At 28.0% G+C, this 18,397-nt stretch overlaps 1 long non-coding RNA gene across 1 annotated transcript; it reads left to right on the top strand.

The window, feature by feature from the left end:
- The first annotated feature begins 609 nt into the window (after positions 1-609).
- LOC122268976 (uncharacterized) lies at positions 610-2,363 on the top strand. The gene is made up of 4 exons (XR_006224830.2): positions 610-700; positions 1,186-1,266; positions 1,845-1,928; positions 2,280-2,363. It is a non-coding gene; the product is annotated as an uncharacterized lncRNA (long non-coding RNA).
- The last annotated feature ends 16,034 nt before the right edge of the window (positions 2,364-18,397 follow it).

The following is an 18,397-nucleotide window of genomic DNA, read 5'->3' on the forward strand; positions in this document are numbered from 1 at the left end:
GTTTTGCGAGTCGTACTAACCGGTTTCTATTCGATCTACAATATATATCTACAAGTATATATATCTACAATATATATCACAACAATATAAGTAATAACTTATTCATTAATAAGCATGATTGGTATTACTAATAGTTAAATGATATTTTTGAGGCCCCCGAAATCGAATAGTACTAGTATTTCTAATGTATTCATTAACAAAACATTTAAATTATTATCCAAGTGGAACGGAAGTTTTAAAATTAAATTAAAATCATCTAAAAGATGTTTAGAAAAAAATTGTTGTTGTATGTGTTTTCATAAAGAGTCATGACTTTTGGATAAATTCAGATAGATCACTTTGTTGCTATGCATTTCAGTAAAATCTTTTTTTTAGGTTCTTTTTTAATTTTAAGCAATTACACATTGGTTAAAAACAACAATTCTTAAATGTAGTATAGACAATGTTGTATAGATCTATATTAAATAGTTTTTTTCTTCCTCATAGAATGAGCTACGTTATTCAGTTATTATTATTCCAATTGTTCTTGAAAATTTAGTTACAATTATTCAACTTGTGGTTGTTATCCAGTTATTACATTTTTGTTACCCAAATTCAAAATAGTCAAAAATAAGCTAAATTAAAATTTAATTAATAATCTTTTTTTAGCGCCTGGATTTCTTGCAGAGGACACCAGTAGTAGTTCATCTGGAACAGATGGGTAAGTATTTGATTTAGATTGTGAAATAATATAATTTCTTTAAGGAAAAAATGGTAATTTTTTAAAGTTAAAGACATAAATAAATAAAAAGACGAATAAATAAATTAAAAAGAAAGAAGGAAAGAAATGCAAAGAAAAAAATCCTTTTGAAAAAGTATAAAGAAACTGTCGTATTTAAATAATTTAGATTAAATATAATTATTTGAAAAGAATATTGCATTAGATATTGTACTTAGAACATGTGAAGAAAATATCAAATGTGAATATCGATATGAAATGTTAATATGAGAATGATAGCAATGTGAAGAGTTGTTTTTAACAAAATTTATTTCTTTAATATTGACTTGACATTAAATTAGTCTTTATAATTTCTTAAATATGAGTTGAGCCAAAAACTGATGAAAGATGACCACCTTGAGATAATTAAGTATTCTGTCTATAAATATCTAATTGATAAATATATTATTTTCTTTCTTTTGTTTCAGCTACGAAATGCTGGGGGTTATGGGTGAGATAGTGAGTGAGGAGTCAAATTTGACTTCTGATGAGGATGACGCTAATGATAGGTACTATTTAAAGTTATTATCTTTAAGACATCATAACATTTGTATTTTAAACTACGTTAAATATTGAACAATGTTGCATATTAGTACACAAAATTATACCATGGAAAAGAAAAAGTGATAAGGAATTCGAAAGTTTTATTTTTTTGCATTTGGCACTTTTGTCAAAAATAAATTGTGTTTATTAGTTTTTAATTTTTATTTAAGAATTCATACTATTAGCAATAGAATGAAAAATAAATCAAGGAAATCTATCGTAGATAACTTACGATGTTTCTTTTTTAATTGCGTGGCAGAACTGTACTTTTGCATACATATTTATATATATTGGAATTAGTAAAAAACATGCATATAAAAAACTTTTAAACTATGCAAATTAAATTAATTTGCTAATTAATTGATTTGATAGGTAAATATAAAAGGTTTATACGATCATAAATGGGAAATGCAAAAAAAAAATGCTTAAATTCTCACAAAAAAAGGTTTATTACTTTATTCTTTACTATTAAATATGTTCATGTAAGTCATGTATTAAAATTGAAGTAACTATATAATGTGATAATTTCATTTTTTACTTTTAGCGATGATATGGAAGAACTGAGTGCAGAAATAGAGCATTCTGAGTCATCTTCCACGAATGATGAAGATGGTGAGATTTTGGATAGGTAATCTAGTTATCTTTTACTTTATTATTATTGCGGTAATTGTCTTTGATGTGATTTTAAATATTTAGCGATTTTCTATATGATATATTGAATAGTATTTATGTTGTTACTTTTGCATGCTGATTTTCATCGTGGAAACTTTAGAAAATAATTGTGTAGAATTCTTTTTAAGAAATGCAAATTGAAATAATATGTGATAATCAGAGCTTAATGTTTTGAAATAAGTTGTACAAAATTCATAAAAGTATGATTTAATTCTTATTAAAAAAAGACATGCTATCATATGTTAAGCATATGTTAAGCTTAATTTGTTAACAAGATAATATGATAATTTTATTTTTTTATCTTTAGAGATGACTTGGTTGAGTTGAGGGCTGAAATAGAGCCAGAAGAGTCATCTTCAACAGAGGATGAAGATGTTGCTATAGAGAATAGGTAGCTTAAATAGTTTTAATATTATTGAGATTAATTATTTTAAACAAAATTTTATACACTTAGTAATTTTTAAGAGCACATTCTACCTTTTTTGTGCAAACTTTCGTAGTGAAATGAATAGAAATATATATTTACAATTTATTTAAAAAGTGCAAAACAAAAAAATTTGTTCTGATGAGAACAAGATAAATTACAAAAAATAAATATGAAGCATAAGCGAAAATGTATGAAATGGTTTTTAAAAAAAAATAATTTTACTTNAAATCTTGCTACCACTTTTTATTTATTTTTTTAAAAAAAATTATGGGTTATTTTTACTTCACTTTACAAAATAGTAAGTTTACGCAATGAATTATTTTAAGACAACGCAATTCCCAAGTGATGCTGTAAGTAAATCTCTACTAAAGCCGAAAATTGGCGTCATTCCATTTTAAAGCCTTTGTTTTTGTAGACTCATCTAAGAATTATGAAATTCGGTTTCAAGGATTAATTTTGCAAGCTGTACCGAATGCAATAAAAAATATAATACAGGGGTTGGGCAAAATAATGGAAACGCTTCCATACTAATTAAAGCTTTAATACTTCTCAAGAAATGCTTAGAGAATTATTTTAAGATTTTGGAAATATTAGGTCATACAATTTCTCATACATATCAATAAAGTTTAAAGCTTTTAAAGGCTTGAGGGACCGACAATAAATTACGAGCGAAAAAGAATGATATACCAAACAATATAGTGAGAAGCTTGTAACTAATGTCAATTAAGTTGGTCATATAAATGAAATAACTACACATAATTTCGTGAACCTAGCAAATATTAATGAAGATATGGACATTTTTATTTTTAAAAAAAATGAAAATAGATTTACGTTTTTCTTTTCTATAACTGCTGAAATATTCAATGTGATTAAACAAAATTTTTAAAGTAATTTTTAACTAATAATAAATATCTTCTTAAAAACTAACTGTTCAAGAATCATTTTTTTTTTTGTGGACTGTACTACATCAGTATAATAGTGAAATTGATGCCGATACTTAAAAAGTTTAAAAAAGAACAACTTAAATTCCAAGAAAAATGTTCCGAAGCTCTTTAGTTTTAAGTGAATAGTGCAGAATTCCAAAAGAAACATTTTCGATGAATTTTTTTTGTCGTGCAATATATTTTAAGGAAGTTCGAATAATTAAACATTATAAGGACTTCCTGTTCACATTTTGCAGAAACATTGGGCTTAAATGCAATTTGTTAAAAATTTAAAATAATGGGAATGGTAAAAGGGGTAAATTTTTGGCATGGAAGTTGGAAGAAAAAGAATGAGCAGGGGCAAAGTTGAGTTGTTACTGTTTATACGCAGTTTGGAACTATGAATGCACTAATCCTTATAACTGAAAAAGTATTAAATTTTAAATATTTAGTAAACTAGTAATATTTTTGATCTACCATTTACGTTTTCATAAAAATCCAATGAAACCTAATATTCGTAAAATATGGAGAGAAAAACAATGGTTCTCAGATATGAATTTTTTAATTGGTTAACTGATAAAATTTTTTAAACTGTTTGAAAGTTTTACTAACCCCTATATTTTGAGGCAATTTGGGAAATATAGTCCTAATTGTTTGGTCTAGAGAGCAGTACAAAGTTAGACCACTTAAAGCTAATTTTACCCTTTCAGTATTTCGCTTTGCCTCAAGAATTTTTTAAGCGAATCGAACCAATTTAATTCCATGCAACAAATATTTTTTTACGATCAGGTATTATGTTTTATTTTTTTGTACAATAGCAGTCAGAAAAATTTGACTTGTAAGGTATACCAATTTTTACTTCACTTTACATATTATAAACTAATAAGGCAAAATGAAAAATTTCAATGAAATCGGTTGAGTACATCCAGTGAAATCGAATTTTAAAAAAGTCATGCATTTAAAATTTGATTTTTCATGGACTATTCGACCTATTTCCTGCATTTTTTAATATTTTTCCTTATTCATATATCCTTTAAAGTTATGTACGAATTTCTTTACCTCACTATTCAAATTTTTTCGACTTTTTTTAAACGAAATAATAATAAATGCAGTTATCAAAAGTTATTTTTCCCATTGTTTAAAAATGATTTTTTATGCAAAAGAGACAAGCGAAAAAAAAAATAGCTAGCACAATTTCTGCTTTTTGTTTTCCAACAGCATTATATGATAGAGAGGAAAGATGAGAACTAAATTAAGGAACTTAATGGAATTTATCCTTAATGAATTGGATCGTATGCGATACAACACTTAAGTTCGAAAAGAGAGCTAACACGTTACTGTTTTGCTAATTTGTTCCATTAAATTCTCCCCCCAGTTTCTTCCTCTCGTTTTTATTCTTTAGTATCGCATGACCTAGAAATGTTGATTTGCATATTTTAATTGAGATCAATTTCGTTAATTTGCGTAGATTAAAAATACTGCCCTTAGGAAATGCATTTTATACATTGCAGCTATTTTCAAAAGCTAGCGCATGGAGAAAAACATTCTGGTGTAATTTCCATACTGAACAAACATAAATAACATAACGGTAAAACAATGTTAATTTTGGTACTAAATATCAAAATAATATACAGTATTTAAACTATTCATTAGGTAATTCTTCTTTTCATATCGGAACAATTTTCTGGAAATTTGGGTTTCAAAAATTATAGTTCTTATTACCAAACATTTAGTGAAAAGTACAAAACTGAAAAGTAAATTTAACTTAATAAATGGTTCTTACACTATTTTTTAATGTATCATGAGAAAATTAACAAACTTTATCAAGCATGAATTTTCTAAAACCATATTTTATTGTTAATTTTACAAAAATCCTTACCAAACTGCTTCGAAAAAATTACCAAGCTTTTTGGTTTTTCCATAGACGCAGAAACGCGGTAAATTTTTAACAAATTCTGATAATTTTAAACACGCTTTTTTTTTTGAGTGGATTCAATGAAATATTTAAAGTTTTTATGCTTTTGAAAATATTGTTTCCATGCTTTAAATGATAAAAGAGAACGATACATAAAGTCTACTTTTGAATATATATGGATAGAGGAATATTATTACAAAGTTAATGTAAAATAAATGTTTTTGACATAAATTTGAAATTTGCAAGCATTTAATTTAAATTTCTACTACATTTTATTATTGATAAATCTTGTTTTCTACAAAAAAACATTTTTAAGATATTACGTTATAACCTTAACAATTAATTATTCAACACTAAAACTTTTTTTAATGTCTACCCGATTGACACTTGTCATTCAGCCATCCATGCCTTGCCCGGGATTCTAACTCAGGATCTCTCTGAAGTGTGGTCAGTTCCCGGACTATACACAGTCTGGTCATCAAGCGTTTTATCTCCGATGTCCACCCGATTGACATTCCCCATTCAGGTATCAGTAGGACAGATATGGAGGCCACTCTTCCAGAGGCACCATATTAGGTGGGCCAACGTTGCTCTCTCAGTAGAGGTAGATAGTTCAGAGACAGAAAGAACATTCCATGCCGTGTTCAGGATTCCAACCGAGAATCTTTCTGATGTGAAATTAGCTCCCAAGTCACTGCAAAGTCATGTCTCTATTCTAATACTAAATGAATGAAATGAAACTAGTGTTCAAAGTATGATTCTAATTAAATTTAATTTTACAGTAAATTTATACTTTCCTTTACGTCTTACATCATTTTGTTAATTTATTAATGTATCATTATAAGATCCACGTTTTAAATAATGGCAGGAAATAAGATTTTCATTTAGAAATCTTTAGTTTATGTGAAAAAGAACTTATAAATACAATAAATCAAATAAAATAAATTTAATTAAACTTTTTAATTAGGCCTAATTATTGCATAAACATGTAGGTATATTGTGTGTCAAAGTGCATTTTTTGCGAATTGCAGGATATATTTTTCAGCGTATTTCATCACATTTTGGTCATGGAAGTTATTTATATGCCATAAAATCTTCGAAAATTTAAACTGAAAATTTAGACTCTTACCTTTCTAATGATTTTTCATTGTAATTAAAAAACCTCAACCATCTAACCCTCGAGGGAAAAAAATTACATAAAAACTTACAATTATATAGGATAATAGGAGCTCAAATTACATAGGATTAAAATTGCACAGAAACTCAAATCCGAAAATATCATCGTACACAGCAATAGAGGCTTCCGTATTAAGAACTGTTTCTTCGTGCGTTTCTGAGCAGGTCATAATAGGGAAGATCCCATAGCAATATTTGTGCGACCTCTTGTTATATAAAACGTTTTTACACTTGTTTATTTCTACAAATCATAGACTAAAAATGTAATTTAAAAAAAATCGGTAGCTTTAGGAGCAAAATTAATTTAAGATCCCCACACACGAATTAGGCAAAATGAGTAGTATATATGCATATTTTGTATATATATATATATATNAAGACACTAAATACAAACCTAACCTCTGTCTTCAATAAAAATATTTTTAAGCAATTATCGAATGCGAATAAAGTGACTGAAAACTAAAGAAGAAAATTGACTTACAGTAATATTAGAACTGAGTGAAAACACTAGTAATAATTAAATTCGCCAAGGGTTGTTCCCTCATATAGAGTTGCTGATATAACTGTTTATGCCATGTATGATGACTGTTAATTTTCGAAAATGTTCAAATATCTGAAAACAAATTAAAATAATATTTAAGAAGTCAAAAGTTTTCAGAAAATGAAAAAACAAAAAAGAAAAGAAAAATCTGATTTTTGGGGATTTTTTTAAAAAGTTTGGGGAAGTAACAGAAAGGAGGGACAAAGGAGGGCAACAGCTCCATGCATCCTAATAAATTGAACTTAGAGGATGCAAAAAATTTAAATCTATAAGACAGGCTGCATTTCTTTTTTACCGTTTTGCTGTTGCAAAATTCGTCGCTGAGTAAATTTTCCTCGTTTGTATTTCGTTGTAATATATTTTGAATACATGATCTTAACTTAATGTTACATTAATTTAATATCATCATCAAAATGTAGCATTACATTTCATTACTTTTTTATAAGCATAGATATTAGTGCCAGTAAATTAATTTTGTATAAATTTTACAAAATACGAAGCGGATTTGCCCAAATATTTTATCATCACATTCGTTTTACTTCCTTTATAATTTTTTTTTCAATTACAAAATGTTCATCATTTTTAAATAAAATTAAGACACCGGTAAAAAAAAAATAAAAATCCAGACATTTTTTCAAGGTTACATTAGAGATATATGTATATAGAATATTGAGTAATAAAATTCATAAATAAACAATATTTTTTCAAAAAAAATTTTATGCAACAATTTTTATAAAGATATTTCAAAGAACTAAGAGCGCATTTTTGATGCATAAATATCACAAAATTGTTTTGATAGTTGGAAGAGATTGAAATAATTTTCTTTATTAAAAAAGCAATTTGATGCATGAAAATAATATTATTTTCAAAATTACTGTATATCTAGTTTTCTGCAACGTAACAAATTTCCGATTTAAATATTTTCTTCCAAATGAGTTAATATAAAATTGCTTCATAATCGTTTAAACAATTTCCTTATTTTTCTTTGAAAAATGTTTGACTTACTACTTTTAAGAGAATCAGCAAATATTTTTACTAGAGAAGGAAAATCCGAGCATTAAAAATAAGTTTGTGCAAACAATAAAAGTTATCAATTTTGTAAACTTATTTTGCTCTAAAGAAATATTTACTTTAACCATAATTTGTTAGAAGGTATCGTTAAGTTATAAAACTTAAGTTTGTAAATATGTTTTTAATGGGAAAAAATTGCTTAATGTACGTGTTCAAACTCTTGTTTTTAATTTAGTCTCTATTTCTTGAATTAATTTTTATTAAAATATAAATTTTTTTATTAGAATTTAAATCACAATAATGGCAAATAAATGGCTTTTTTTAAACTGATTATTTATATACTTATTGTTAGTTTTAAAAATTAAAAATAAGGCCTTTTAAATATACTTAATTAGAATGTAACATTTTTACTAAATATTTGTACAAAATAAATCAATATTCGCTCAATTTTTACCGATTTACTCTGAGCTGTACTGTTTGTAACGTTTTTTTAGATAACTGAAGAGTGTATTTATAAGTAGTTTAAAACTTTAGTTACAAATCAGTGTAGGCATTCTCATCATTAAAAATTATCTTGACAGGATTTTTTTTTGTCATAGGTTTATTATCATACATTTAATTTTATAAGAAGTACCGTATTTACCAAAAGATTATATTTATATTCTTAGAAAGCATGATCGCCTGATATGATAATAAAAATAGTAAACGACTGCAATTATCTATCACTAGTAAGCGAAATTTATTCTTCAAAAGTAGCAGAAAATAATATTCAGGGCTGCTGTTTTTCCGCAAAAGATAATATACCAGTAGTAAGGACATTCCATTTCTACTTTTTTTTTCTTCGAAAAAAGCATTTTATCATCAAAAATCGTTATTTTTTTTTATTAAATTTTATAAATTTATTTGCAATTTTTTTAAAAATATTTGTCATATTAGTCAATAAGCTGTGATAGTTTTAAGCAATTTTCTTCTTTCGATTGAAAGGAAAAAAGCGACGTTTTTACACCAGTTTTTTATCTCTTTCGTATAACACCTTGGACAAGCCAAGCTAACCAGCTATTGGCTTTTTGCGAATCAAGTCAGGAAGGGGCGCCTTTCGTTTGTAAAGAGAGCACCGCAAGGGTTAACGTACTTCTTAGCAAAGAACCTCAAAGATAGTAAGTAAATTTTCTCAGAAATTTTCAAAGAAAGAAGCAAATTTTCTCTAGATCCCTGTACCATGGTACTACAACTTTCAATTTCACAAATGTTTAGAACTCGTTAACGCATGTACTCAGTGAGTCATAGCGCAGTCGAGCATCGAGCACCGGCCCCTAAGTCCGATTCTCTAACCACTGGGCTACTACGGCCCCTTCCGGATAAACAACACATCTGAGTTTTAATTCATATTAAAATCTACGTAATTGAAACTATATATCATATTATTATAATTCATATAAGTTTTGTGCTAATAAAAGTTTAACACGTGTGCGAAAAATTAGCATTCCCGCATCAGGTCACAATTTCGTGACCAATGGCATGCTTTTAGCAATGTGGTCAGCATTGCGCATAAAGCCGCCTTGACTTCACGCCCAAGCTAGCAGCCATAAATCTGAAGCTGGATGAGCTTCAAGCCACCACTGAGGATTGAACCCCAAACAGCAATAAAAGTTCAGTGCTTTAATTACTGAATCACTTGTTAGTATGGTTTTTCAAAGTTCTTTCGACAAGGAAAATTTAAAAAAAAGCCACGATTTAAGCAAAGTTATTATTGACATGGTTTATGCCACACGACGCCAAGTTATTATTTTAAACTGTGTATGCCATCTTGCTGTAAAGAATCCTCTGGGCCTTATAACGGATAAATAACTAAAATATTTTTAAAATTATTAAAAAAATTTTAAAAATCGCCAATTTCTACCTTGATGAAAATTATTAAAATCAATGCCTTGTTCCCATTTTTTGAGAATTTTTATGATCCCAGATAATGCTGTATTGGAGTAAAGTTTTTAATATTAAAAAATTAGACTACAGAAGCTTTTCTTTTCCTCAAAACTGCTGCTTTTCACCATATTGACGTTTAGCGATATATTTTGAACTAGTGGGCTGCGCCCCCTGCTCGCTAACGCTCGCCAACCCCCGAAAATTGCTACGCAATGTTATATGGTTTGCTCCGCAAACCAAGCTCGCTTCGCTCGCTACTAACTTAGGTACATTGCAAATGCACAAAATTCTAAGAATTCAAAACAATCATTCAAATCCATATAACAACNTTCCTACTAGAAATATGGCTATACGCATGCCTTCTATATAGTTGAGGCTATTTTCTTTTAATAACTGATACTTTAATGGCAGAATTGCTGCTGATTGTTGCGGATCAATTCAGAATTGCGCATTTGTATAAAGTGCATGCATGCACACACATACATTACATACATATATGTAAACATTCTTTTTAACTTATATAGATTATTTTTGTTAGATTTCCATTTGCCTATCTCTTCAGATAGAAATTTCTTACTCATAAATTAAAAAAAATATTATATTATGTTAAAATTTAATGTCATTTTATGATATGCAGAAACTTTGTGTAATTAATACAGATTTATAATTTCAATTTAAATTATTATATCGTCAAGAAAGATATTTGTTAGCAAATTACAACTTCCTTTCATGACTTAATACATATAAAAAATTATTTCATTCAGTGAAGTATGCACCGATATACTGCCGTGCGATTGAAAAAAACAACACAATTAATTTCGAGAAAAGTGGCTTGACAACAATTTTCCTTCTATTGCTATTGTTATGAACGTTAAAATGGAATTTCAAAAACTGATAAAATAAAAATTAATTTTTACTTTTTTTTGGGCAATATGTAGCTTACCATACAAAGATACCAATTATATAAAAATCTCAATTTTGAATTTTTTGTCTGTTACGTTAATTTTTCAATTGCACGTCTGTATATTCGCAACACTTTTACCAATTTAGGATGTGTATTGTATACACTAATACTATAATGCTCTGGTGAACTAGAGTCAATACAGGCTTTTTTTGCAGCTTTGCCAGTATTAAATTGTTTCTATTAAAGAATTGTCCAAATTAAGGAATAAGTGGTGATTTGTGAGGGCTAGGTCTGTTAAATACTATTGATGATGAAGAAACTTAAATTCCAGTTTTTATAGTTTTGCCACAATCACATCTACTACGCGTTGTCTAGTATTGCCACGCAATAAGATAGTGAGATAGATTGATGGTGACAATTTTGCCTATTAGCCAACAGACTTTTTTCTTTAAGAATTTGAATTATTTTAACAAGTTGGTTGCACTATAGTATTTCTGGTGTGATGATCTTAAGGACTTTAGTTGATAATTATTGACCTTTGATTCTTGGTAACTATGTGGCTCATTTGTGAAGTCAAAGCTACTAGTAGGAAATCCTGCCTGCTGCGTTTGAGACAATCATATGAATAATGTTCAAAGTGGAATGAGATGCAGTAGTTCCGGGTAAGAACTTATACTCTATAATAGTGCAAATTTTTAGCCATTTCATTTTCAAAACAAAACAAAACAAAACAAACTGATATGGAAAAAAACAACAACATCAGAAAGACTTTCTAAGCTGACGTCACGTCACTTATCTCTCTATTGATAATCCATCAAAGCGTTACAGATAGCAACCAATCAGATCAAGTTTCTATTGTATTGTGAATATGAATCATCCAATAGAGATGATGCAAACAAAAATTTTAAATAAAAAGAAAACAAATTTCAATATAGAGATGTCTAAGCTGACTACGCGTCATTTATATGTCTACTGGCAATTCATCAATGATCAATGAGCTATAGATAGTAACCAATTGGAATGCGTTTTTGTTGGGTAGTGAATATCAATTATCCAATAGAAATGGTGCAAACGATAATTTATTTATTTATTCCATTCAGTGATATAGTTCAGCTTCTGGTTTGGACATCTCTATTGTAAGAGTAAAGAATTATATATTTTTCAAACATGCGTATGTGTAGTTTTAAAAAAAAAGAATGAAATATTAAGCTAGTGTGAAATAATAAGCTATTAAATTTGGCAACATTACAAACTACAAATTTCGTCCTTGGCGAACTAATAATATCTCTCTTCAAAATATATTTGATGAGTCGTTTAATTACGTTAGCAAACTATCGATTAAATCTTAAATACCTGTTTATAAAGGGCGTGGGTGATTGTTAGATGATAAATATTTTATGTACTTCACAAATGAATTGCTTTTATTAAATGAAATATTCGTACCAGAAATCATACAAGTAATTTAACAACAGCATTGTAGCCTTATTTATAATATGGTATATTTTTATACATTTTCATACAATTTTAAAATTCGCTCTTCCTTATTAAACTTTTGCTTTAAATTTAAAATGTATAATTTTGTGATTATCTTAAGAAATTGTATAAAACAGCTAGTATCCTGTACAATTAATTTATGAATTTTATTAGATATATTGAATTGTTAATAAAAGCAATTGTATTATGAGTGCTTTTACATAATAAGGAAATATTGGCTTAATGACTCATTTATTTTCATAATCAATTTAATATAAAAACCATAAGACAGCGAATAGTCAAATACTTTTATTTAAAAAAAACTATTGTGTATTCCACTCAAAAGTTCAAATACAAATCAATTTATATTTTGAATATTTCAATATTAATATTTTTTTCGAAAAACAATTGAAAAAATAATTTATTATCATTTAAAACTAAAATAAAAATTAAAAACTAAATAAATAAGCAAATCATGAAAAGCAAGACATTAACTTTTAATAATAAAAAAGAGAGTGTTAATGCTCGCGTCTCTCCATTCATTATCGAACAATTTATGCGAGGTTCTTTAAATCGGATGTCAACTACTCATTTATGGGAGGTTCTTTACAGTGGATCAACGAGACAATCCTAAAACTAATATAACTTTTTTAGGTTAAAAAAAGAAAAAAAATTAGTGCGTGGAGTCACTCCGCGCGGAAGAAGTTAAACTTCGAAATCTGCGACGTTAATTGTAGAAGAATCAGCAGTCGTAGAAGGATCACTAGTTCTATTCAACGACTCTTTTTCCTGTTCCGCTCTCTTCCGTGCTCTGTAATCACGGTAATATTGTGCATTTTTCCCACGTGGACCTCTTGAACCAGTGGAAGTGCTTGTGGTTGCCTCATCGTCTCGCCCTGGAAAATGTATATGTATTAATAATGTATGTGAATGCGTCATAATGTAATTTCAGAAGAGAAAACCTAACAATCAATTGATATTCACAAGAGACGTACCTTGACATAACCTTAAATCCGTCGCATTGTCCGTGGGATTGTTTTCACTCGTTTTTTACAATTGTTATTCACTGAGTTTGAAAATAAAATATACTACCCTATAAAATTATATATGTATCAAATCAAACAAAAATATTTATAGAAAAACAATTCGCGATCGCAACGCTCGAGTACGCCCTCTATCGGGAGCCTGTAAATATCAGACATTAATTTATCACGTTTTCATTTAGTTCCATCAAAATCATCGGCCATGACGGACGCCATTTTCTTAGCAGCAAATAAAAATCAAAATTTCCCTAAGGAACAGCTGAAGAACTTGAAAAAACTAACCAGAACATGCCAAACATTGAAGCAGAACACGCCAAGCATTTGAAGAACAATTTCTCAATAATTTTTACCTTTCTATTACCAACAACATAACTTACAATTTCATGATCACTTGCTGTTACAGATGTGTATATTACGGTAAAATAATTTTTTCTGTCTTCAATTCATTACAAATTAAAATGAAGTCAACATTGCTTTCGTCATTCCAATAAAGAAATGTGAATTCAGAACGTCAAGAACTGCAATAGTTATAGAATTCTTCTTTGTTATAGAACAGTATATATTTCTGTATCTATATAATTCGGAAAACAACAATAAAGAATCAACCAAATTACTTGAAATAGTGTCATTTGTGCTGATGATTAATAAATTTTTTATCGTTTTCTTGGTAAGTATTTCTTAGTTTTGAAAGAATAGATAATTTCAACTAGAATTCAGCTGTTCTGTTTTTAAGCTACATATTCAAATTCATATCGAGATCTTACAATTATAAAATTTTGATGTGTGGTATGTTATCTAAAAGTAATAAAGGGATAATCTATGCACATATTATTTGAAAATAAAACTTTCAAACGAAGAACATTTCATTTGGAACTCTACGGATTTATAAAGAAGGTAAGTGTTATGATTTTTATAATAAAAAATTAGCTTGTAAAACTTTTTTTTCTTATTTGATGATAGTTCTCTACAGAATGGTTTCTTACGTCTGATTAAGAACTATAAGAATAATAAGAAAAGAAACTATATGAAAGTTTTTATTTCAATGTAAAGAATTCTTAAAATCGTTTTTTATCCTAAGAATTCTTTATTTTCCGTTTTATAGTTTATAATTTTTTGATAAAAATTGTTGTCAAAATACTTTTTTTGAAAACATAAATGGTATAACATTATGTGTTTATGTATACTTCTTGCATATTCTAATGTTTCAAGTAATATGATTCAGAAAAGTATGAATAAAAATTCGGTACTTATGTATTAACGCCACAGCAGCTACAGATTTGGCTGTTTTTAAGTGCCGCCAATCTACACCTAAAATTTTTGTGACAAATCATAAAACGAAACACTTTATTTAAAATCAAAGTAGTTTATCGGATTTCGGTGGACAATGGGCAAAATATTTCGCTCCAGAAAAAATAAAATTGCATCTTGTTCTATTTTTGGCAAATCCCAAAGACGCATTTTCGTAGCACTAAAAAATGGTAACAAAAATCGAAGAACAAATCATTTTGGAATTCTTCTGATTTATAAAGCAGGTAAGTGTTAATTTTTATAAAATAAAAAATTTTACTTTTAAGTAGTTTTTTTCTTGATGATAGTTTTCTATAGAATGGTTTTCTACGTCCGATTATGAATCAAAAAAGAAAAAACATGAAAGTTGTTTATTTTAATATAAGGAATTTTTAGAATTGTTTTTTTTTTGTTTTGTATCGTAAGCATTCTTTACTTTACGTTTTTCAGTTTCTAAATAATGATTTTTATTAAAACTTAAAATTTTTTGATAAAATTACTTGTCAAAAAACTTTATTTACAAAATTAAATTACATAAAATTATGAAGCTTATGTATACTTTTTGCTTATTTTAATGTTTGAAGTAATATGATTCTTAAAACTATGGAATGTAAAGTTTAAATAGGCCTTTCAGGTTATATCATTAAATTTAGTAAAACTATTTCTCAGGCATTAGGTTTTAACTCTAATAAGAAGATACATATTTTTTTCTGTTTATTTACAAATATTTTTCAGATGTGTTTTGGATGTTCCTTCTTTAAAAAAAAAAGAGATACCATCTTGTTTTCGGTTGTATAAGAAAGGATATCAAACATTTTTCTTTTTTGAATTTAATAAGCCACATTAAAGAAGGAACGTTACAATGCTACACGCTACATTAAAGACGTCTCCAGAGTAACTGAATGACGGTTCATATAGAAATCGCAGGTATGCGTCTCATACAACAACGCCCCTATAGTTTGTTGCGATCGCGAATACTTTTATAACTTTTATTATTTTTATGCTAGTGCGAGAACCAAAACAATATAGAAATGAATGAGGGAAAACTGGATCCTACCACGTGATTTCCCGGCCAATAAAAATGCAGCGCTAAACGTTTAACGCAACCTTGTTGGAAGTCGCATAAGAAGTATAACTTCAAAAAAAGCTGACTTTAACATGTCTCACTCACATTTTTCTATTATATGACCATTTCTGTATTGGATCTTGTTGTTGTACGAGGTTAAGGCTTTGATTCAACAAGGCATTGATTTATAATATATTTTTACTTATTAAGTTTTTATATCTTATTTACTATACAGAAATGGGCGGAAAGAAATATTCACTATCTTTCTTTTTACTATAATATTTCACAACAGAATTACACTTAACAAACCGTATGCTGCACATTATGGATACAACATGTCACCCAATCATGACCAAGCGCATAGCCCCTTTTTCAGGGATCCATCTTTATCGGCCATGGTATTATCGATAAATTATCTCATGTTTTGCGAACATTGTTAAAATTGCTCTAGTCCTGTTATGAATTTACAGATGTTTTTAGATGCATATGAAGCCATTAGAAATAATTCATGACTTCTAAAAGAATTATTTCGCAAACCAGTCTGAAACAATATTAATTTCAAATATTCTCTTTTCATGTACACTGTGAAAGCTGGATATGGTAAAATACTCATCAAATTTGGTGTTAAGCAACACCAACAATTGTATGAACGAATCCTTTATTTCAAGTTAACACCAAATAAAGTGTACATTTACACTTTAGGTGGTATAATTAAATCTTTTCGTCAGTTATGATAAATGCTTACACCAAACACACACATTTGCAGTATTCATGAACCATTTTCGCTTCCAAAAATACCATTTGAGTAAATTTGGATGTCTTCAAATAGTAACGGTAAATAGTTTATAATCGAACATGTAGATTTATTGCCTTCTTGTACGCTACTGTATATCTATCTATTCGATATACACAAAAAACATGCATCTGCTGCTATGCAATTTGGATGTCGTCAAATAGTAACGGTAAATGGTTTATAATCGAGCATGTAGATTTATTGCCTTCTTGCACGCTACTGTATATCTATTTGATATACACAAAAAACATGCATCTGCTGCTATGTACTAGTTGGTTCAAAAGTTCGCTGCTACAAAATGTATGCATGTTTTTTGTGTAATAATGACGATTATGTGCATGTTAATTTGCGTATCTATTCATTTTAATGAGTATTTTTATAATATTTTACTCCGATTCGCTTCTTTTCTGTTTAACCTAATTCGAATTTGTCTTAATATTCCCTCTAAACTGTGTGTATGTTTGATTCGAAAAGTAATTTCATTTTAAGAAATAGTGTGTATCTACGCTCGTACTTTAAATTATATCATAAAAATAACTTTACCGACTTTTATAACTTATTGATATTATAAATTTTAGTGTTTCTGTGAGCACAAAAAATGGTGGTACTACTTTAGACTAAAAGTCGTGTAAAAGAACATTCTTGATTTATACCAAGAAAGATTCTTGTTGTTTCTTTGCACGAGCAATTTTCAGTATTAAGACACATTAAATTTTTTTCAGTGTAAATAATTTACGACTTTTTAACGTATTATATTTTTTAAACGCATCTTAACCTAAACTACGGATATAACTTAAGCATATACATAAACCATTTAAATAAATAATAACACCTTAAGAAAATTCGTAACTTCTAAAAGTATTAGTACCTAAACCTGCCGTAACCAATCTTAACTACATATATCCCCCAAACGTTTACATGAGTTCTTAAAGAAATTATAATATCTTTGAGACAATAAAGCCCTTGCAAATTTTATAAACGTAACCATGCAAATTAAATTTTATTATGTAACCATGCAAATTATTATTTCCAAGCAAATGTCATTGCAGACTTAAAAAGGAAAAAAAAATATTTTAATAATTTTGATTAGTATTGTACTCAACAAACCATTTTCTTTTTCAAATTCGTGTTTATATTGTTCCAGTACATGAGCAAGATAACAAGGAATTATAACAGACAACACTGAATGAAAGAAAAAAAAAAGAATGTCTTTTGACGTTAAGGCATATCCTCGGAAATATAAATAAGTCTAGGCACTCGATATAATTCTTGAAATGACAACCAATCTATCTCTAAGTTTAGCTTCGAACTCTAGAGCTTTCTAGAGTCATTTATTATTCTTCATGTTGTTAGGCATCAGTCCGTAGAACACAGATGGATGGCTTTAATTTAAGACTTGCTTTATTATGCACAGAAAGCTTCTTTCTGTAATTTTTTTATTAAGCCTAAAATAACAGCTGCGAACAATAATTGTCAATCATTTTATCGTTATTTTCGAGTATATGTCAATGAAATAATTTTTATTTTATAATAATTTAACTTGAGTAAATTTAATAAAAGTTAAAAAACTGTATGTTTAAGGCTATTGGAGGCAGGTAATATTTTGAGTAACGGTTATTTAGCAATTGTTTCAGAATCTCTTCCCGAAGTACTAACTTAGTTACAAAGGTTTGTTTTAAAATTAAAGATGTATGTTTGAATACTATTTTGTAGACAGAAGCTTTTATTGTTTAACAAAATAGATTATTATTGAGCAACATTTTTAAGTTGGTTTTAATTTTAAAAGTAAGTCAAATTAAGATCAGTTTTAAAAGTTAGAAAGTGATTACATACCTATTACTTCGAGATTTTATCGAAAAAAAAACCCTTTTCGTTGACTACATGACAGTTCTACGAAAAAAATGTTTGTTCCGTTCCTTTTAGGTAAAGTTTGGTTCTTAACC

Source organism: Parasteatoda tepidariorum, chromosome 4 (genome assembly GCF_043381705.1).
Source record: "Parasteatoda tepidariorum isolate YZ-2023 chromosome 4, CAS_Ptep_4.0, whole genome shotgun sequence".
NCBI lineage: Eukaryota > Metazoa > Arthropoda > Arachnida > Araneae > Theridiidae > Parasteatoda > Parasteatoda tepidariorum.